The following is a 19858-nucleotide window of genomic DNA, read 5'->3' on the forward strand; positions in this document are numbered from 1 at the left end:
TCCTTCTCTGGAGAGAGGGATATCTGGCTATTCCCGTGTTTTGAGACTCGTAACTGAGGCTCCACGGACCCCTTTTTTTGCATATTTAAATTTTGTATGGGACAATCAATGGAGACTCGTAAATGAGTACTCCATTGGAATTTTTCACTGTTCTCCCTGAGTTCAGTGATTGTTGTTTTTTGTTGGTCTATTTATCATTGCCCCAGTAGCCAGAATCCTGCTCCACACTGACGAGGGGCAAATACCCCGAAACTGCAGTCTTGGGATGGATGCCTAGCCTTGGTAACCCTTGTCTTATGTCGTTATACTCGCCACAGAGTTAGACTTTGACTCACAGGGGCCACCCTGGTGTTTCCCTATTAAGGTCCTTAAGCTCGCAACAGAGTGAGGACCTGAGGGACTACGTATCAGGGTGGTTTGGTGCTCTCCCCACTAGGAGGCACCCCTTGGCAATGGGCTTCCTTCTCTGGAGAGAGGGATATCTGGCTATTCCCGTGTTTTGAGACTCGTAACTGAGGCTCCACGGACCCCTTTTTTGCATATTTAAATTTTGTATGGGACAATCAATGGAGACTCGTAAATGAGTACTCCATTGGAATTTTTCACTGTTCTCCCTGAGTTCAGTGATTGTTGTTTTTTGTTGGTCTATTTATCATTGCCCCAGTAGCCAGAATCCTGCTCCACACTGACGAGGGGCAAAAAACCCCGAAACTGCAGTCTGTGGATGGATGCCTAGCCTTGGTAACCCTTGTCTTATGTCGTTATACTCGCCACAGAGTTAGACTTTGACTCACAGGGGCCACCCTGGTGTTTCCCTATTAAGGTCCTAAAGCTCGCAACAGAGTGAGGACCTGAGGGACTACGTATCAGGGTGGTTTGGTGCTCTCCCCACTAGGAGGCACCCTTGGCAATGGGCTTCCTTCTCTGGAGAGAGGGATATCTGGCTATTCCCGTGTTTTGAGACTCGTAACTGAGGCTCCACGGACCCCTTTTTTGCATATTTAAATTTTGTATGGGACAATCAATGGAGACTCGTAAATGAGTACTCCATTGGAATTTTTCACTGTTCTCCCTGAGTTCAGTGATTGTTGTTTTTTGTTGGTCTATTTATCATTGCCCCAGTAGCCAGAATCCTGCTCCACACTGACGAGGGGCAAATACCCCGAAACTGCAGTCTGTGGATGGATGCCTAGCCTTGGTAACCCTTGTCTTATGTCGTTATACTCGCCACAGAGTTAGACTTTGACTCACAGGGGCCACCCTGGTGTTTCCCTATTAAGGTCCTTAAGCTCGCAACAGAGTGGGGACCTGAGGGACTACGTATCAGGGTGGTTTGGTGCTCTCCCCACTAGGAGGCACCCCTTGGCAATGGGCTTCCTTCTCTGGAGAGAGGGATATCTGGCTATTCCCGTGTTTTGAGACTCGTAACTGAGGCTCCACGGACCCCTTTTTTGCATATTAAATTTTGTATGGGACAATCAATGGAGACTCGTAAATGAGTACTCCATTGGAATTTTTCACTGTTCTCCCTGAGTTCAGTGATTGTTGTTTTTTGTTGGTCTATTTATCATTGCCCCAGTAGCCAGAATCCTGCTCCACACTGACGAGGGGCAAATACCCCGAAACTGCAGTCTGTGGATGGATGCCTAGCCTTGGTAACCCTTGTCTTATGTCGTTATACTCGCCACAGAGTTAGACTTTGACTCACAGGGGCCACCCTGGTGTTTCCCTATTAAGGTCCTAAAGCTCGCAACAGAGTGAGGACCTGAGGGACTACGTATCAGGGTGGTTTGGTGCTCTCCCCACTAGGAGGCACCCCTTGGCAATGGGCTTCCTTCTCTGGAGAGAGGGATATCTGGCTATTCCCGTGTTTTGAGACTCGTAACTGAGGCTCCACGGACCCCCCCTTTTTTGCATATTTAAATTTTGTATGGGACAATCAATGGAGACTCGTAAATGAGTACTCCATTGGAATTTTTCACTGTTCTCCCTGAGTTCAGTGATTGTTGTTTTTTGTTTATATATATATATATATATATATATATATATATATATATATATATATATATTCATTCAGAGGATATCACAAGCATAGCACCAGGTCAGGGTTAAAAGTTCCTTCATAGATCTGCCTTTAGATGTGTGAACTTTTTGCTTTTTATATATGCAAATGAGCAGCAGGTGTCCAAAGGGAGTGGCCGATTGACTAAATGCCCAGCACATTCTGATACCCCAGTCTGTTTTGATAGCTTTGCCTGAAAGATACCTCGCTGATGTAGTAAAACTAACTTGGATCGTTTTGCTGTTCTCAGTCTTGCTCTGTGACACAAAACTTTAAATACTTTTTTGAAGCAGAGTTTGGTTGTTCTTCACCCAGTCTACATGTCATTAAAATAAATAAATAAAAACTTACATTTCAAAAGGAACAAATGCAAGAAACAGGAGAGTCCAATAGCATCTAATAGCAAAAATCCAAAGGGTTTTTTTTGCATGTCGAAACACAAACAGCAGTGACCTTTCAATTAGAATTGGTCTTCATCAAGCATACTTGATAAAGACTACCTCTAGTCAAAATGTAACTGCTGTATGTGGCTGAACATTAAATTTAACCTGTGGATTTTTGCTATTGGATGCTGTTGGACTCTCCTGTTTCTTGCATTTGTCCCTGTGAAATGTGAAAAGTTTTTTTTTTTTTATGACACATAGACTGGGTGAGGAACAGCCAAACTCTGCTATAGAAATGTAATTAAAGGTTTGTGCCACAGGCCATACACCGGTCCTTTTTCTTGCATATCTCCATTGGGATTGCCTAGTGGTACAGCTTGCATCCTCTCTTCTTAATATCTACATGGACTAAATCTGTCTAAATCTAAAACTATTACAGTTCAGGGAAGAAAAATAGCGCTGCACCTCACACCTATGGCTGATACTAGTGCCCCTAGGCTAAATAAAAAACACATCAGAATTTTGTGTATGAATTGATCAAGCCATACTGCCCCATGTACCATCGTGCAGGTATCTGATACACATGGGTCCCTACACTAAGTCCACACCGTGCCAGTCAGTGGCCACAAACCCCGCATGCGTGCACAGTCAGGGAACGGGGGCCATGGGACGGCCCTGCGACCCCCATGCCACAGGACCAGACCCAAAAACACCACACCAGAACCCGGCCAGCACCGCCGGCGGAGAAGGTCGCCCCCAAACAGCACAAGTCTGGATGAGGTATTGCACTCACCATAGCTGCTGCAGACAGAATGGGAAAAGACAGGAGGGATTAAAACCATGTGCACTCAGGTGTCTCCTGCTAATTGCGGTCATGTGGGTCTCACCAGGAGGAGTGCAAAACACGGAGAAAAGAGAGAAACAAAATGCGGTTCAGGGAAGAAAAAGAGCGCTGCACCTCACACCTATGGCTGATACTAGTGCCCCTAGGCTAAATAAAAAACACATCAGAATTTTGTGTATGAATTGATCAAGCCATACTGCCCCATGTACCTTCGTGCAGGTATCTGATACACATGGGTCCCTACACTAAGTCCACACCGTGCCAGTCAGTGGCCACAAACCCCGCATGCGTGCACAGTCAGGGAACGGGGGCCATGGGACGGCCCTGCGACCCCCATGCCACAGGACCAGACCCAAAAACACCACACCAGAACCCGGCCAGCACCGCCGGCGGAGAAGGTCGCCCCCAAACAGCACAAGTCTGGATGAGGTATTGCGCTCACCATAGCTGCTGCAGACAGAATGGGAAAAGACAGGAGGGATTAAAACCATGTGCACTCAGGTGTCTCCTGCTAATTGCGGTCATGTGGGTCTCACCAGGAGGAGTGCAAAACACGGAGAAAAGAGAGAAACAAAATGCGGTTCAGGGAAGAAAAATAGCGCTGCACCTCACACCTATGGCTGATACTAGTGCCCCTAGGCTAAATAAAAAACACATCAGAATTTTGTGTATGAATTGATCAAGCCATACTGCCCCATGTACCATCGTGCAGGTATCTGATACACATGGGTCCCTACACTAAGTCCACACCGTGCCAGTCAGTGGCCACAAACCCCGCATGCGTGCACAGTCAGGGAACGGGGGCCATGGGACGGCCCTGCGACCCCCATGCCACAGGACCAGACCCAAAAACACCACACCAGAACCCGGCCAGCACCGCCGGCGGAGAAGGTCGCCCCCAAACAGCACAAGTCTGGATGAGGTATTGCGCTCACCATAGCTGCTGCAGACAGAATGGGAAAAGACAGGAGGGATTAAACCATGTGCACTCAGGTGTCTCCTGCTAATTGCGGTCATGTGGGTCTCACCAGGAGGAGTGCAAAACACGGAGAAAAGAGAGAAACAAAATGCGGTTCAGGGAAGAAAAATAGCGCTGCACCTCACACCTATGGCTGATACTAGTGCCCCTAGGCTAAATAAAAAACACATCAGAATTTTGTGTATGAATTGATCAAGCCATACTGCCCCATGTACCATCGTGCAGGTATCTGATACACATGGGTCCCTACACTAAGTCCACACCGTGCCAGTCAGTGGCCACAAACCCCGCATGCGTGCACAGTCAGGGAACGGGGGCCATGGGACGGCCCTGCGACCCCCATGCCACAGGACCAGACCCAAAAACACCACACCAGAACCCGGCCAGCACCGCCGGCGGAGAAGGTCGCCCCCAAACAGCACAAGTCTGGATGAGGTATTGCACTCACCATAGCTGCTGCAGACAGAATGGGAAAAGACAGGAGGGATTAAAACCATGTGCACTCAGGTGTCTCCTGCTAATTGCGGTCATGTGGGTCTCACCAGGAGGAGTGCAAAACACGGAGAAAAGAGAGAAACAAAATGCGGTTCAGGGAAGAAAAATAGCGCTGCACCTCACACCTATGGCTGATACTAGTGCCCCTAGGCTAAATAAAAAAACACATCAGAATTTTGTGTATGAATTGATCAAGCCATACTGCCCCATGTACCATCGTGCAGGTATCTGATACACATGGGTCCCTACACTAAGTCCACACCGTGCCAGTCAGTGGCCACAAACCCCGCATGCGTGCACAGTCAGGGAACGGGGGCCATGGGACGGCCCTGCGACCCCCATGCCACAGGACCAGACCCAAAAACACCACACCAGAACCCGGCCAGCACCGCCGGCGGAGAAGGTCGCCCCCAAACAGCACAAGTCTGGATGAGGTATTGCGCTCACCATAGCTGCTGCAGACAGAATGGGAAAAGACAGGAGGGATTAAAACCATGTGCACTCAGGTGTCTCCTGCTAATTGCGGTCATGTGGGTCTCACCAGGAGGAGTGCAAAACACGGAGAAAAGAGAGAAACAAAATGCGGTTCAGGGAAGAAAAATAGCGCTGCACCTCACACCTATGGCTGATACTAGTGCCCCTAGGCTAAATAAAAAACACATCAGAATTTTGTGTATGAATTGATCAAGCCATACTGCCCCATGTACCATCGTGCAGGTATCTGATACACATGGGTCCCTACACTAAGTCCACACCGTGCCAGTCAGTGGCCACAAACCCCGCATGCGTGCACAGTCAGGGAACGGGGGCCATGGGACGGCCCTGCGACCCCCATGCCACAGGACCAGACCCAAAAACACCACACCAGAACCCGGCCAGCACCGCCGGCGGAGAAGGTCGCCCCCAAACAGCACAAGTCTGGATGAGGTATTGCGCTCACCATAGCTGCTGCAGACAGAATGGGAAAAGACAGGAGGGATTAAAACCATGTGCACTCAGGTGTCTCCTGCTAATTGCGGTCATGTGGGTCTCACCAGGAGGAGTGCAAAACACGGAGAAAAGAGAGAAACAAAATGCGGTTCAGGGAAGAAAAATAGCGCTGCACCTCACACCTATGGCTGATACTAGTGCCCCTAGGCTAAATGAAAAACACATCAGAATTTTGTGTATGAATTGATCAAGCCATACTGCCCCATGTACCATCGTGCAGGTATCTGATACACATGGGTCCCTACACTAAGTCCACACCGTGCCAGTCAGTGGCCACAAACCCCGCATGCGTGCACAGTCAGGGAACGGGGGCCATGGGACGGCCCTGCGACCCCCATGCCACAGGACCAGACCCAAAAACACCACACCAGAACCCGGCCAGCACCGCCGGCGGAGAAGGTCGCCCCCAAACAGCACAAGTCTGGATGAGGTATTGCGCTCACCATAGCTGCTGCAGACAGAATGGGAAAAGACAGGAGGGATTAAAACCATGTGCACTCAGGTGTCTCCTGCTAATTGCGGTCATGTGGGTCTCACCAGGAGGAGTGCAAAACACGGAGAAAAGAGAGAAACAAAATGCGGTTCAGGGAAGAAAAATAGCGCTGCACCTCACACCTATGGCTGATACTAGTGCCCCTAGGCTAAATAAAAAACACATCAGAATTTTGTGTATGAATTGATCAAGCCATACTGCCCCATGTACCATCGTGCAGGTATCTGATACACATGGGTCCCTACACTAAGTCCACACCGTGCCAGTCAGTGGCCACAAACCCCGCATGCGTGCACAGTCAGGGAACGGGGGCCATGGGACGGCCCTGCGACCCCCATGCCACAGGACCAGACCCAAAAACACCACACCAGAACCCGGCCAGCACCGCCGGCGGAGAAGGTCGCCCCCAAACAGCACAAGTCTGGATGAGGTATTGCGCTCACCATAGCTGCTGCAGACAGAATGGGAAAAGACAGGAGGGATTAAAACCATGTGCACTCAGGTGTCTCCTGCTAATTGCGGTCATGTGGGTCTCACCAGGAGGAGTGCAAAACACGGAGAAAAGAGAGAAACAAAATGCGGTTCAGGGAAGAAAAATAGCGCTGCACCTCACACCTATGGCTGATACTAGTGCCCCTAGGCTAAATAAAAAACACATCAGAATTTTGTGTATGAATTGATCAAGCCATACTGCCCCATGTACCATCGTGCAGGTATCTGATACACATGGGTCCCTACACTAAGTCCACACCGTGCCAGTCAGTGGCCACAAACCCCGCATGCGTGCACAGTCAGGGAACGGGGGCCATGGGACGGCCCTGCGACCCCCATGCCACAGGACCAGACCCAAAAACACCACACCAGAACCCGGCCAGCACCGCCGGCGGAGAAGGTCGCCCCCAAACAGCACAAGTCTGGATGAGGTATTGCGCTCACCATAGCTGCTGCAGACAGAATGGGACCCATGTGTATCAGTGTAGGGACCCATGTGTATCAGATACCTGCACGATGGTACATGGGGCAGTATGGCTTGATCAATTCATACACAAAATTCTGATGTGTTTTTTATTTAGCCTAGGGGCACTAGTATCAGCCATAGGTGTGAGGTGCAGCGCTCTTTTTCTTCCGTGAACCGCATTTTGTTTCTCTCTTTTCCCAGTGTTTTGCACTCCTCCTGGTGAGACCCACATGACCGCAATTAGCAGGAGACACCTGAGTGCACATGGTTTTAATCCCTCCTGTCTTTCCCATTCTGTCTGCAGCAGCTATGGTGAGCGCAATACCTCATCCAGACTTGTGCTGTTTGGGGGCGACCTTCTCCGCCGGCGGTGCTGGCCGGGTTCTGGTGTGGTGTTTTTGGGTCTGGTCCTGTGGCATGGGGGTCGCAGGGCCGTCCCATGGCCCCCGTTCCCTGGCTGTGCGCGCCTGCGGGGTTGGTGGCCACTGACTGGCACGGTGTGGACTTAGTGTAGGGACCCATGTGTATCAGATACCTGCACGATGGTACATGGGGCAGTATGGCTTGATCAATTCATACACAAAATTCTGATGTGTTTTTTATTTAGCCTAGGGGCACTAGTATCAGCCATAGGTGTGAGGTGCAGCGCTCTTTTTCTTCCGTGAACCGCATTTTGTTTCTCTCTTTTCCCGTGTTTTGCACTCCTCCTGGTGAGACCCACATGACCGCAATTAGCAGGAGACACCTGAGTGCACATGGTTTTAATCCCTCCTGTCTTTTCCCATTCTGTCTGCAGCAGCTATGGTGAGCGCAATACCTCATCCAGACTTGTGCTGTTTGGGGGCGACCTTCTCCGCCGGCGGTGCTGGCCGGGTTCTGGTGTGGTGTTTTTGGGTCTGGTCCTGTGGCATGGGGGTCGCAGGGCCGTCCCATGGCCCCCGTTCCCTGGCTGTGCGCGCCTGCGGGGTTGGTGGCCACTGACTGGCACGGTGTGGACTTAGTGTAGGGACCCATGTGTATCAGATACCTGCACGATGGTACATGGGGCAGTATGGCTTGATCAATTCATACACAAAATTCTGATGTGTTTTTTATTTAGCCTAGGGGCACTAGTATCAGCATAGGTGTGAGGTGCAGCGCTCTTTTTCTTCCGTGAACCGCATTTTGTTTCTCTCTTTTCCCAGTGTTTTGCACTCCTCCTGGTGAGACCCACATGACCGCAATTAGCAGGAGACACCTGAGTGCACATGGTTTTAATCCCTCCTGTCTTTTCCCATTCTGTCTGCAGCAGCTATGGTGAGCGCAATACCTCATCCAGACTTGTGCTGTTTGGGGGCGACCTTCTCCGCCGGCGGTGCTGGCCGGGTTCTGGTGTGGTGTTTTTGGGTCTGGTCCTGTGGCATGGGGGTCGCAGGGCCGTCCCATGGCCCCCGTTCCCTGGCTGTGCGCGCCTGCGGGGTTGGTGGGGCACTGACTGGCACGGTGGGACTTAGTGTAGGGACCCATGTGTATCAGATACCTGCACGATGGTACATGGGGCAGTATGGCTTGATCAATTCATACACAAAATTCTGATGTGTTTTTTATTTAGCCTAGGGGCACTAGTATCAGCCATAGGTGTGAGGTGCAGCGCTCTTTTTCTTCCGTGAACCTCTAAAACTATTACAGGTGCTGTTGGAAGTGGTGTATTCTTTCCAGTATGACACGTGCTCTCTGCTGCCTCCACACAGTGGATGGACAACTGCCAAATGACGCTAATTGTTCAAACAAGTGAACATTTATGTCACGAAGTACGCAACTGCGTAAGTTTCCTCCCACCAATTTGAAAGAGCCAATGAACACGTGGGGAAGTAAGGGCACATCAGGAAATGTAGTAGCCATGTTCACTACTTGCATTACTGTGATTGGCTGTACAATTAGCCTCATTGCGTATGTTACGTACATGCTATAAAAACGCTGAGGTGAATTTTTTCAGTCTTTCCTGATTCTTGTGCCGTTCAGTAGGGAGAGTGAAACGAGCAGGGACAGCATCTGAATATAGTTGGGCAGCAATATTCAAAGTGGTAGTTAGTGTAGGGAGGGAGAGCTTACCAAGTAGGGCTTAGAACATTGTGCAATTGTCAGTGTGGAGGGTGACAGAATCCAGAATCCAATACAGTTTTAGCACTATAAAGATTCATTTCTGTAGTGAGCAGGTGTTTATCATAGTTCATCCTGTCCATTATCTTCACAATGTATTTAAGTTCTCCAAGGCTTAAAAGGAGAGGCTCGCTGGGGCATTTTGCCATGCTGAGCTGACTGTATGCTGTGGCCTAGCATTCCTCGCGTGTATTGCGTGATACCTGTATGCACGTTATTGTGTATATACGCACGGGCGAATAAAAGATGCGCTAATGCTACGCACCTCGTAATTGCTCCACTATTATGTTTTACGCTTTGCACCTAATAATCTGTACGCACCGAAATGTATGCTTCTACTGTACGTTCGTTATTTGTTCTTGAGTGTTCAGTTAACACGAAAATGCACGGTTGCTCGATACTCGAGACAAATATTTCCCGATACTCGAGTGCTCGTTTCGAGTGAAGAACCCCATTAAAGTCAATGGGAAACTCAAGCATTTTTGCAAGGGACCAAAGCTCTGCACAGAGAGGGTTGCATGAAAACCTGGAAACCTCAGAAAATGAGGAAAACAACACAGAAATGGACAGAAAACAGCAGGGGCAGCATGCATGGACGCCTCTGCGGCTGGCTAATCACAGTGAGGATAGGTATAGCTGAACTACAGATCCAAGCCAGCCAAGAGAATGTCAGCAACAGGACAAATTGACTACTGACAGCTGCACTAAGTCCAAGCCCGCAGCCAAGAGTAGCAAAAAAAAATATGTTTTAAAAATTAAGCCCTTAGAAGGACTGTTGGGTTCTTCGAGTCAGATTCCTGCCTAACCGCACAGTAATTTCCTACCTAACACTCTCCCTGACAGACAGCAGCTCTCTCCTCATGCTCATCCAGCCTGCGTCTGACACTAGCACCGTCTCCCCCAGATACTTATATGCCAGGGTCATCTGATCTGGCCAGCTAATCACTGCTATCGACATGTTGGGTACCCACGTGATACTACGAGCTCTCAACGCCTCTGAGAACAAAAACGCCAAACATGCAGGAAGAGGAAGATGCCATTGTCTTGAGTATCGCAAAATGTTCGTCCAAGTAACGAGCACCATCGAGTACCCTAATATTTGAACGAGTACCAAGCTCGGACGAGCATGCTCGCTCATCTCTAAACACAAACTGAACCAAACCTTTTTTTTTTTTTGTGTGTGTGTGTTCGGGATTTAAACCTAACATCACATCACCTTGCTCATCACTAGTTCTGTACAGCTTTTACGTGATGCAGGAGCTGTATATATACAAAAGATTGTCTGCTCGTTAGTAAGTTTAACCCCTAGACGACCCTGGGCGTACCTGTACGTTAAGGTCCGCCTACGGGTTTTCATAACAGGCCGCGCGGCGGTCCCGGGTGCCACATGTAGCCTGGTACTGCAGCTATTAGCCGGCACGGTCCGATCGCCGTGCCTGCTAATTAAGTCATCAGATGCAGCTTTCAAAGTTGATAGCTGCATCTGATTACTTACTGCAGCCCATCCCTGGTGTCTAGTGGGGTGGATCGCCCCCCCCCGGAATGTTGTCCCAGAGGAGCGATCCACACATCCGGCTTGGGCTGGGGTCTGCGCTGTAATGGTGATGATCCCGGCTCGGCACTCAATTGCTTCCGGCTGCAGCAGCCGGAAGCAATCCAGTGCCTATCTCATTGATCTATGCGGTATAACTATACAGCATAGATCTCAATGAGAGATCAGTGTGCTTATACTAGAAGTCCCCCAGGGGGAATAACCCTAACCCCAGGGGGAATAACCCTAACCCCAGGGGGAATAACCCTAACCCCAGGGGGCTTCTAGTATAAGTGTGAAAAAAAAGAAAGTGGTTTTTTTTCAATTTCACCACACATTGAATTTTTTTCTGCTTCTGCAGTGTACTTTATGAAAAAAATTCAGTCTGTCATTGCAAAGTACAATTAATGGCACAAAAAATAAGGGCTCATGTGGGTTTCTAGGTGGAAAAATGCAAGTGCTATGGCCTTTTAAGCACAAGGAGGAGAAAATGAAAACGCAAAAATTTTAACTGGCCCGGTCCTCTAAGGGTTAATGATATAACCGGGACTACAAGTTTATTTCTGTATAATATTTCCACTTCATGTGTATAGTTGATGAACAGCTTACCAAGCTATATTAGCCCTATATCTAACAATATCCCCCCCTATAATTACAGGTCCAGCTTAGGGGAAGCACAGAAGCAAGGGTGACCCGAACAATGCTGCAGCCGTTAAACATGGCAGTATGGCAAGAGACAGGTCTAGTTAGATGAGCTATTCAAACACACGTCAGCCTTCATCTAAGAATATTCATCATGTTGACTGCCTCTGCCTTCACTTTAGCTGTTGTTTGCTTTTACAACCCACCACCCATTCATGCTTTGAGTGGATTATATCCACATCTGTCCCGCTCTCCTTCCCTCGCCTATGTACAGCTCACATGCACTATTAACTTCCTCGAATCACCTTAAACCATCTTGTTCCACTGAGCAACACAACAGTCAGTCTCATAAATCACTGAACCATCTGCTGTCGCTCTCTATTCTCCTGCTATTAGCTGCGGGGGATAACTCTCCCAACCCTGGTCCACCTTTTTTTTTACTGTTAACTTCAACTTGCAACCTGCTGTACAAGGAAACCATGAAAATCTGATTACCAGTCATTGTGTATCTTCTCCAGTCTACTTTAACCGAGTGCTCTGGGACTCTCAGCCTCCGCACAACATACCCAACTTTATTGGTGTTATGTTAAAACTCTTCTGGCTTCCACTATTGCTGCTCTCACTGAGGGTGTCTACACTTTCCTTATACCCCCAGACCCCAGAATAGATAGGGTGGAGAAGTAGACACCCACACTGCACTCTTATCTGAGGTCCACACCCTCAAACTCTCATACCCATTTGTCCTAATTTTGGTGGTTGACTATCTTCCCCATGTTCCACCAGTTACTTGATCCCTTTCCTGCTTGGCTTCTTATTTGCTTGTACCTACCCTTATTATGGATTACTTTAACTTCTTAAAGGAAAAATCCAGTTTAAATAAACATTTTCAAGTAGGCAGGGGCAGAATGAAACTTAATAAACTAGCCCTACTTACTTCTCAACCATGGCTCCATTGTGCTGTCTTTCCGCTCCGGGACTCCCGCCAGGCTCTGGGATTTCCTGATCCAGCATTGGCACAACCTGGTTGATGGACTGCCCGCTCAGCCAATCAGTGACTGGAGTGGGGCACTGCAGCAGTCACTGATTGTCTGAGCAGGGCCGCCATCAGGAATTCCAGGGCCCCATACTGCCAACTTGTCTGGGCCCCCACCTTACCAAAGACATTAATCCAAAAAATCAGGACATACGTTTGGCTATTTAAAGCCCTTAAAATGTGTTACATTACAAGTCAATTAAGTCATGTTTTCAGCCTTAAAAATAACTATTGTTTTATAAAAGAATGGCTGAAAAATGTCATGTTTTTTTTTCCACAAATAATACTGACACATCATAATCACAATAATGTTTTGCCTGACTTCTCCTTTAATATATATAGACAATAGATGCACAAACCCATACTGTACAAATAGGCAGATACATACATGTATGCACACACACTCACACAGATACATATAGATCCACAATACATGTATACACACATATAGGCACATTACAAGATACACAAATATACCAACATAGAGAAATTACACAGATACAAACACATGCAGATTCCATATATATATAAATACCTCTACACAGACACATAGCATAGATGCAGACACACACATGCAGATTCCATATATATATATATATATATATATATATATATATACCTCTACACAGACACATAGCATAGATGCAGACACACACATGCAGATTCCATATATATATATATATATATATATATATATATATATATATATATATACCTCTACACAGACACATAGCATAGATACAGACATACACATGCAGATTCCATATATACCTATATACACAGACACACAGCATAGATGCAGACACCCACATGCAGATTCCATATATATACCTCTACACAGACACATAGCATAGATGCAGACACACACATGCAGATTCCATATATATATATATATATATATATATATATATATATACCTCTACACAGACACATAGCATAGATGCAGATACACACATGCAGATTCCATATATACCTATATACACAGACACATAGCATAGATGCAGACACACACATGCAGATTCCATATATATATATATATATATATATATATATATATATATATATACCTCTACACAGACACATAGCATAGATGCAGATACACACATGCAGATTACCCAGATACAAACACATGCAGATTGCACAGATATATGATCAGAGGCTCAAACACACACACACACACACACACACACACACACACACACACAGACAGTGCAGGGGGGAGGAGGGCCTAATGATTTTAGTTAAGTAGAAGGGGCCCCTTGCATCTGCGGGAGCTCTCCCCTCTTCCTGTATACCAGGCTTCTCATAAAAGTTAAGCGTGTGGGAGACCCGGGCCCCATACACCTGTACTGCCAGTAATGCCCTGTTGGCGGCCCTGTGTCTGAGCATGCGATCCATCAGCCGGGTGTTTTTTTTTCCCTCGAGTCATGATCCCATCGCAACTCGGGGGAAAACACTGGCGGGTATCCTGGAGCCTGTGATACAGTGCTTCAGGGCACAGGGAGAGGTAAGTAGTGCTTATTTATTATGTTCCCCCCTGCCTCTGTTTTGTCTTTTAATTGATATTGAAATACTTCATCTGCCTCTTACAACCTCCTCCAGGGGCGTAGCTAGAAAGAGCTGGGCCCTATAGCAAACTTTTGGTTAGCCCCCACCCTCTTCCCCCCATCGTAATGTAGGTAATTCCTTCCTGTTTGTTAGCCCTCCGCCAAGTAGATGGCATATATTAGGCATCTTCCCTGGTATTCCCTCACAGTAGATTAGTGTGCCTCAGAATAGGCATCTCCCCTAGTATTCTACCCCCCAGTACCTAGTGTCCCCCATAATAGACATCTTCCTGGGTAGTATGATCAAAGCTCAGAAGGCCCAGTGTATTGTAGGGATGGGCCCTCTGATGTGGTGGGCCCCGTAGCAGCCGATATGGTTGCTATGGTGGTAGTTAAACCCCTGATCTCCTCTCTAAGTCCTTTGCAACAACTGAGTCGTCCCCTTCACTGATCTCATATCTGAGACCTGCTGCAATCGGGGTATGATACAGCTGCCAGGGTTATGTGGCAGTGTGCATCTCTCCTTGTGGTTATTATACAGCTTGGCCCTCATGTTCTGTCGGTGGGGGACTGCACTCCCACGACTATACCTCAGGATTGCAGAAGATCTAGAATAGACAAACATTAGACAACAGGCACTACAGACAATGTACTTGCCATTTAATAAATTAAAAATGTTAGTGAAAAAAATGGTCAACAGATGGCGCTAAATCTATACAAACTACACCATCAATGCTCAATAGGTCCCCCTTGGTTCTCAGCAAAGCTCTGCATTGGCATCACCATATTTTCCCACCACTGAACACAGTCACCTTTCATTGCTACAACAGGTAGACAAATGCTGTCCTTCAGATCTTACACTTTTTTTCATGGTAGAACTGGTCCTACAAGAATCCCAATAACATGGGGTAAGATGGAGTGAGGGAGGAGGATCTATAAAAAAAGCCGTAATTTATGCAAACAAAGCACCACTGCGGAACGGCTCCAAGCAAGTGACTAACATACATTACAAAGTTATATAACTTTATAATGTGTGTCAGTTAGGGGGGGGGGGGGCGCCGGGCGACCGTAGTTCGTACGGACCCGTGAAAAATGAATAGGTCATTTATTTGCGGCCGGTAATGTTACAACTACGGCCGTGAATTTCAATGCGGCCGCACACTTAAAATTTACTTCGGCCAAATTCAACTTGATTTTAATGTAAAAAATTTACTGAGTGGTTTATTCGGCTAGTCGCAGTGTTTCAATTAAATGACATGTTTCAGCCCGATTAAAAACATGCTAGGAGGCAATATTAAACAACGGCCGTTATTTTACGTAGTGTGAACATAGCCAAAAACTTCAGATAACAGCACGAAACACCATCTCTCACACAGCTCCCTAGATAGGAAAAAAAAACTAAAAAGAAAATTGCGACCTTATCCTCTGCTTGGTACTGTGATTACTTCCACTGTTCCACTATGTGAAACCATCTGTCAGATTCCCTTTAAAGCAGCAACCTGACTGGTTGCCATGGGAAACTATTCCTCTTTTTCTTTGTACAATTTTTGATAACTCCATTGTTAATCAAGCACAATGCAAAGACTTCATACATAAATACAGTCTAATCTTAAGAATGACAACATAACTACATTGATAGAGGCCGCATCACATCAATCTTATTTTCAAATCTTAATTTTTATAGAATTTTTTCATAAGTAAAAGAACACAATTTTCGGAGTGTACAGAAGTAAACTAGATATCACAAAGATATTCCATAACATTGGTAGGAGATCAAAGTATACACAGTTAGGCAATGTTCACACGTAGCACACACTCCGGCCAGAATCGCTAGCGGCGGCACAAAAAAACTGACATGTCAGTTTTCTGCGGCCGCTACTCATTGAATAGCGGCCGCAGAACACATATCATTGCACACAATGGAGCATGCAGCTCCGGCCACACTGTCTATTGTGTGCATTGGTGAATTGGGATGCGGGCGCACACGAATGTGCCCGCATCCCAATTCATCAGAAATGATGAATTGCAGTACCGGCCGGGATGATCTTCTCAAACATCGGCTGTTCTTTGACCCGGCTGAGTCACAGAACAACCGATGTTTTACAGAGTGTGAACATGGCCTTAAAGTGAATGTACCATTAGGAACATCACTTTGGGTATTTCACATGAATGGATTGGCACTGGCACGGGGGTGCCGGTGGCACAGTCGTTTCTAGATTCTAATGGTGGGAAGGGGATATCGTTGCAGAGAAAAAACATTGAATTTTTTTTTGTATTGCTAATGTATGCCATTCACTGTAAAAAAAAACAGCAACATTAGGATTTGTGACAACCATTTCTCGCGCTCATGAGCGTTTCATCAGCTGGCCTGATGAAACGCTCATGAGTGTCAGAAACGGCTGTCACACATCCTAATGTTTTTGGTGTCCCTTTCCTCTGCTAGCAACTCTTGTTTTTATGCTATGATAATCGAATAAAGAAGACTATACGCGGTGAGTGCATCTGATCTTCTCTTTGTGCCATTGGATTCTGTGGTTTACTGCTTGTCTGGTAGGAAGAGCTCCCTGCTATTTTATATGATATACTGCTTCATATGCCTACTGATGCATTGATAGTGTTGGTCCACTTTGTCTTCAACTCAAGCATGTTTCAGTTCGATTGTTGGCATTTTAATTCTAGTGTCCGAAGGAGCTGGATGGATGGAGCTGTGAAAACCATCACATACATTCCACCACAGCCCACGTACCCTCCGCTTCCTGTGAAGAAAGGAGTAAAGACAAGACATCCAGGGAAGAGAAGGATAACCGCCAAATCACATTTAATAAAAGAGTTAGAAATTACATTTAAACTGAGATGCAGATTTATAGAGCCTTCATTTTTATTAGATAGAAAAAGTGCTAATTCATAGGCCGTTACTTTATCGATTAAAAAAAAAAAGCCACTTCCTCAAAATAGAAGTCTGGCTAGAAATAAAACAGAAGGAAGCTCAATACTTCATCGATTATAAATAATCACACACATGACCAAGTACTGTTGACAGTCCCATATAATATCTAGCCAATTTGCTGCCAGTGCGAAGCATCTGAGCAACGAGGACCTTGACTTGACCCCAATTTTATATACAAATGTATCTTGATTACTACTGAAAAAGGCCAATAATTATATATACTACAGTCCAGCTAGTCCAGCTGTGTACCAGCCCTATTCATTACTGTGCACACAGCTTACCGGGTATGGCTTAGTGTCCTGTTCCACCTCCAACATTTACTAGATTAAAGAGTCCTCCGACATCACATAAGTGAATAAATAAACATGCCGCAGAAGCATACTTACTTACCTGTCTGCCAAAGTTTTGAAATGACCAAAAATCCATTTGTTTGGGGGTCTCATTTCTGTACTTTCTGGTTGAGAAGTTGCTCAGTACTACAATTCCCAAATACATTGTTCTCCCTCAGATCTTTATCACAGTTCTCCCACCCTGCCTATTCCCTTTCCCCCAGCACTTCTGCCAGTTTCCCGCTCAAAACTGTTACAGAACATTTCATATCCTGGGAGATACTATTGCATCAGTGAGGTTGCAGCTTCTGCCGCATTTCTTCCCTGTCTGCTTTTCCTGTAGCATCATTCAGCACATGTCAACATGCTGTAAACACTTCTCACTCTAAATAAATGTCACAATAAAGACATATATGTATCTGTGTATATAAGAGGAAGATGATGACATACAGGCCCGGATTGGTAATCTGCCACAGCGGGCAAATGCCCGCTGGGCTGTTAAGATTACCGATCGGAGGGCCGCCAGTCCCTCCGCACATTTGCGTCGGCCCTCTGCAGAGGCAGAGTGAACAGCGCGCAGTGCCGTGCTGTTCACTCTGCCTCTGTCAGGGTTCACTCAGCAGTTATCTAAGGGCTGCTGGCCTGCTACCGCTTTGTGGCCGCACTGCCCCTTTAAAATCCTTTGTACAGCAGACGTGCCGCACGCAGGCCCGTCTGCTGAACTCTACCCCTGACGGCTGACGTCACTTCCGGGCAGAGGAGCAGAGGAGCCTGGAGATCAAAGAAGATGCCGCCGCCGCGCTCCAGTCCCCAGCAGCAGAGGAGCCTGGAGATCAAAGAAGAAGATGCCTCCGCAGCGCTCCAGTAGATAATAACTGGAGCGCGTCGGCGGCATCTTCTTTGATCTCCAGGCTCCTCTGCTCCTCTGCCCGGAAGTGATGTCAGCCGTCAGGGGTAGAGTTCAGCAGACGGGCCTGCGTGCGGCACGTCTGCTGTACAAAGGATTTTAAAGGGGCAGAGCGGCCACAAAGCGGCAGCAGGAAGAAGATTCTGCTGGGGACCGGAGCCAGGAGGAAGAAGAGGCAGCTGGAGACTGAGCCAGAAGGAAGAGGTGAGTATACTTTTTGTTTTTGTTTTTTACATGGGAGCTGCATAGCAGGGAGGTGCCTATTTTATATGGCTATAGTACAAAGGGAGCCTGGCTGGCTATGTCGTGTAGGGACTGCACAGAGGGGCCAGTATAATGTAATAATGTACTGGCCTTTTACTATGTGGGTGTGCTGCACTGGGGGCCTATACTATATACTGTATTGGCATACTATACTGTATGTGGGTACAGTAGGGCCCTATGCAGGCTCAGAGGGGGGTTTAATACTATGTGGGGGTAGCGAGGAGGAACTCAATATATGGGAGTACAGGGGCCCAAACTACTATAGAAGAGGGGCCTATTACTATGTGGGAACACAGCACAGAGGAGGTCTATATGGGATACAGAGGGGGCCTGATACTAAAATACTATATGGGGGGGGGGTGCAGAGGGGCCAGACTACTATTTGGAGGCACAAACTGAGCCTAACTGCTTATACAGGGACACAGAGGAAGCACAGTTACAATTTGAAGCAATACACTTGGGGAATTTTTATATAGATGTGGGTGATGCTGGAGTGAGGAGCCTAAAATGTTTGTCTGGCAGATCCTGTGAAGACAAGTCATGGCCAGAGAGAACTTCATGGTAGCCGAGCCAGACGGAGAGGAAAAGTAAAAGTGAACAACTTGAGAAAAAACATCACTTGCAATCCATGCAGAGAAGACGCCTCATGTGAGTGACAGAATGTAACTGCACTATAATCACTTATATGGTCTGCAGAACCTTGGTAAAGTTAGGATCTACTATTATATGGTCACTGCTTGTTGCTATTACTATTGGTAATATGTCTTTATATAGTGGATTTTATTCAGTATCAGTATGGTGGTATTAGTCATTATATGATGGTAATGATCATGGTGGGGAGGTATTATTTGTTACTTGTATACTGGTATTATTGGTAATATTGGTCTTTGTTTACTGGTTATGCTTAGTAACAGTGTGGAGGTAACATGTATGGTCATAATACTTCCTCCTTGTATACTGGTATCATTGGTAGTATTAGTCTCTGTATACTGGGTTTTGTCGGTAACATGTATTGTGATATTTGCTTCCTGTATACTGGTGTTATTTGGTAGCTGTGACTGTTATTTCAGAAATATACAGTGTTATCGTGAAAATTGTCTTATATAGGTTAATATTATATATTTCTTTTTTTTTTTGTATATCCCAAATTTTTCCCTGAGGCCCTACACTTGTGATCGCTGCTGTAGCTGCATTGATATATAGATATGCGAGAGATCGATTAGAGATAGTTATGTGACAGATGAATAGATATGATAGAGATATATAGGAGATAGATAGATAGGAGATAGATGATAAGGCTAGGTTCACACTGCGT

This window comes from Dendropsophus ebraccatus, chromosome 4 (assembly GCF_027789765.1).
Source record: "Dendropsophus ebraccatus isolate aDenEbr1 chromosome 4, aDenEbr1.pat, whole genome shotgun sequence".
In the NCBI taxonomy this organism is placed as follows: domain Eukaryota; kingdom Metazoa; phylum Chordata; class Amphibia; order Anura; family Hylidae; genus Dendropsophus; species Dendropsophus ebraccatus.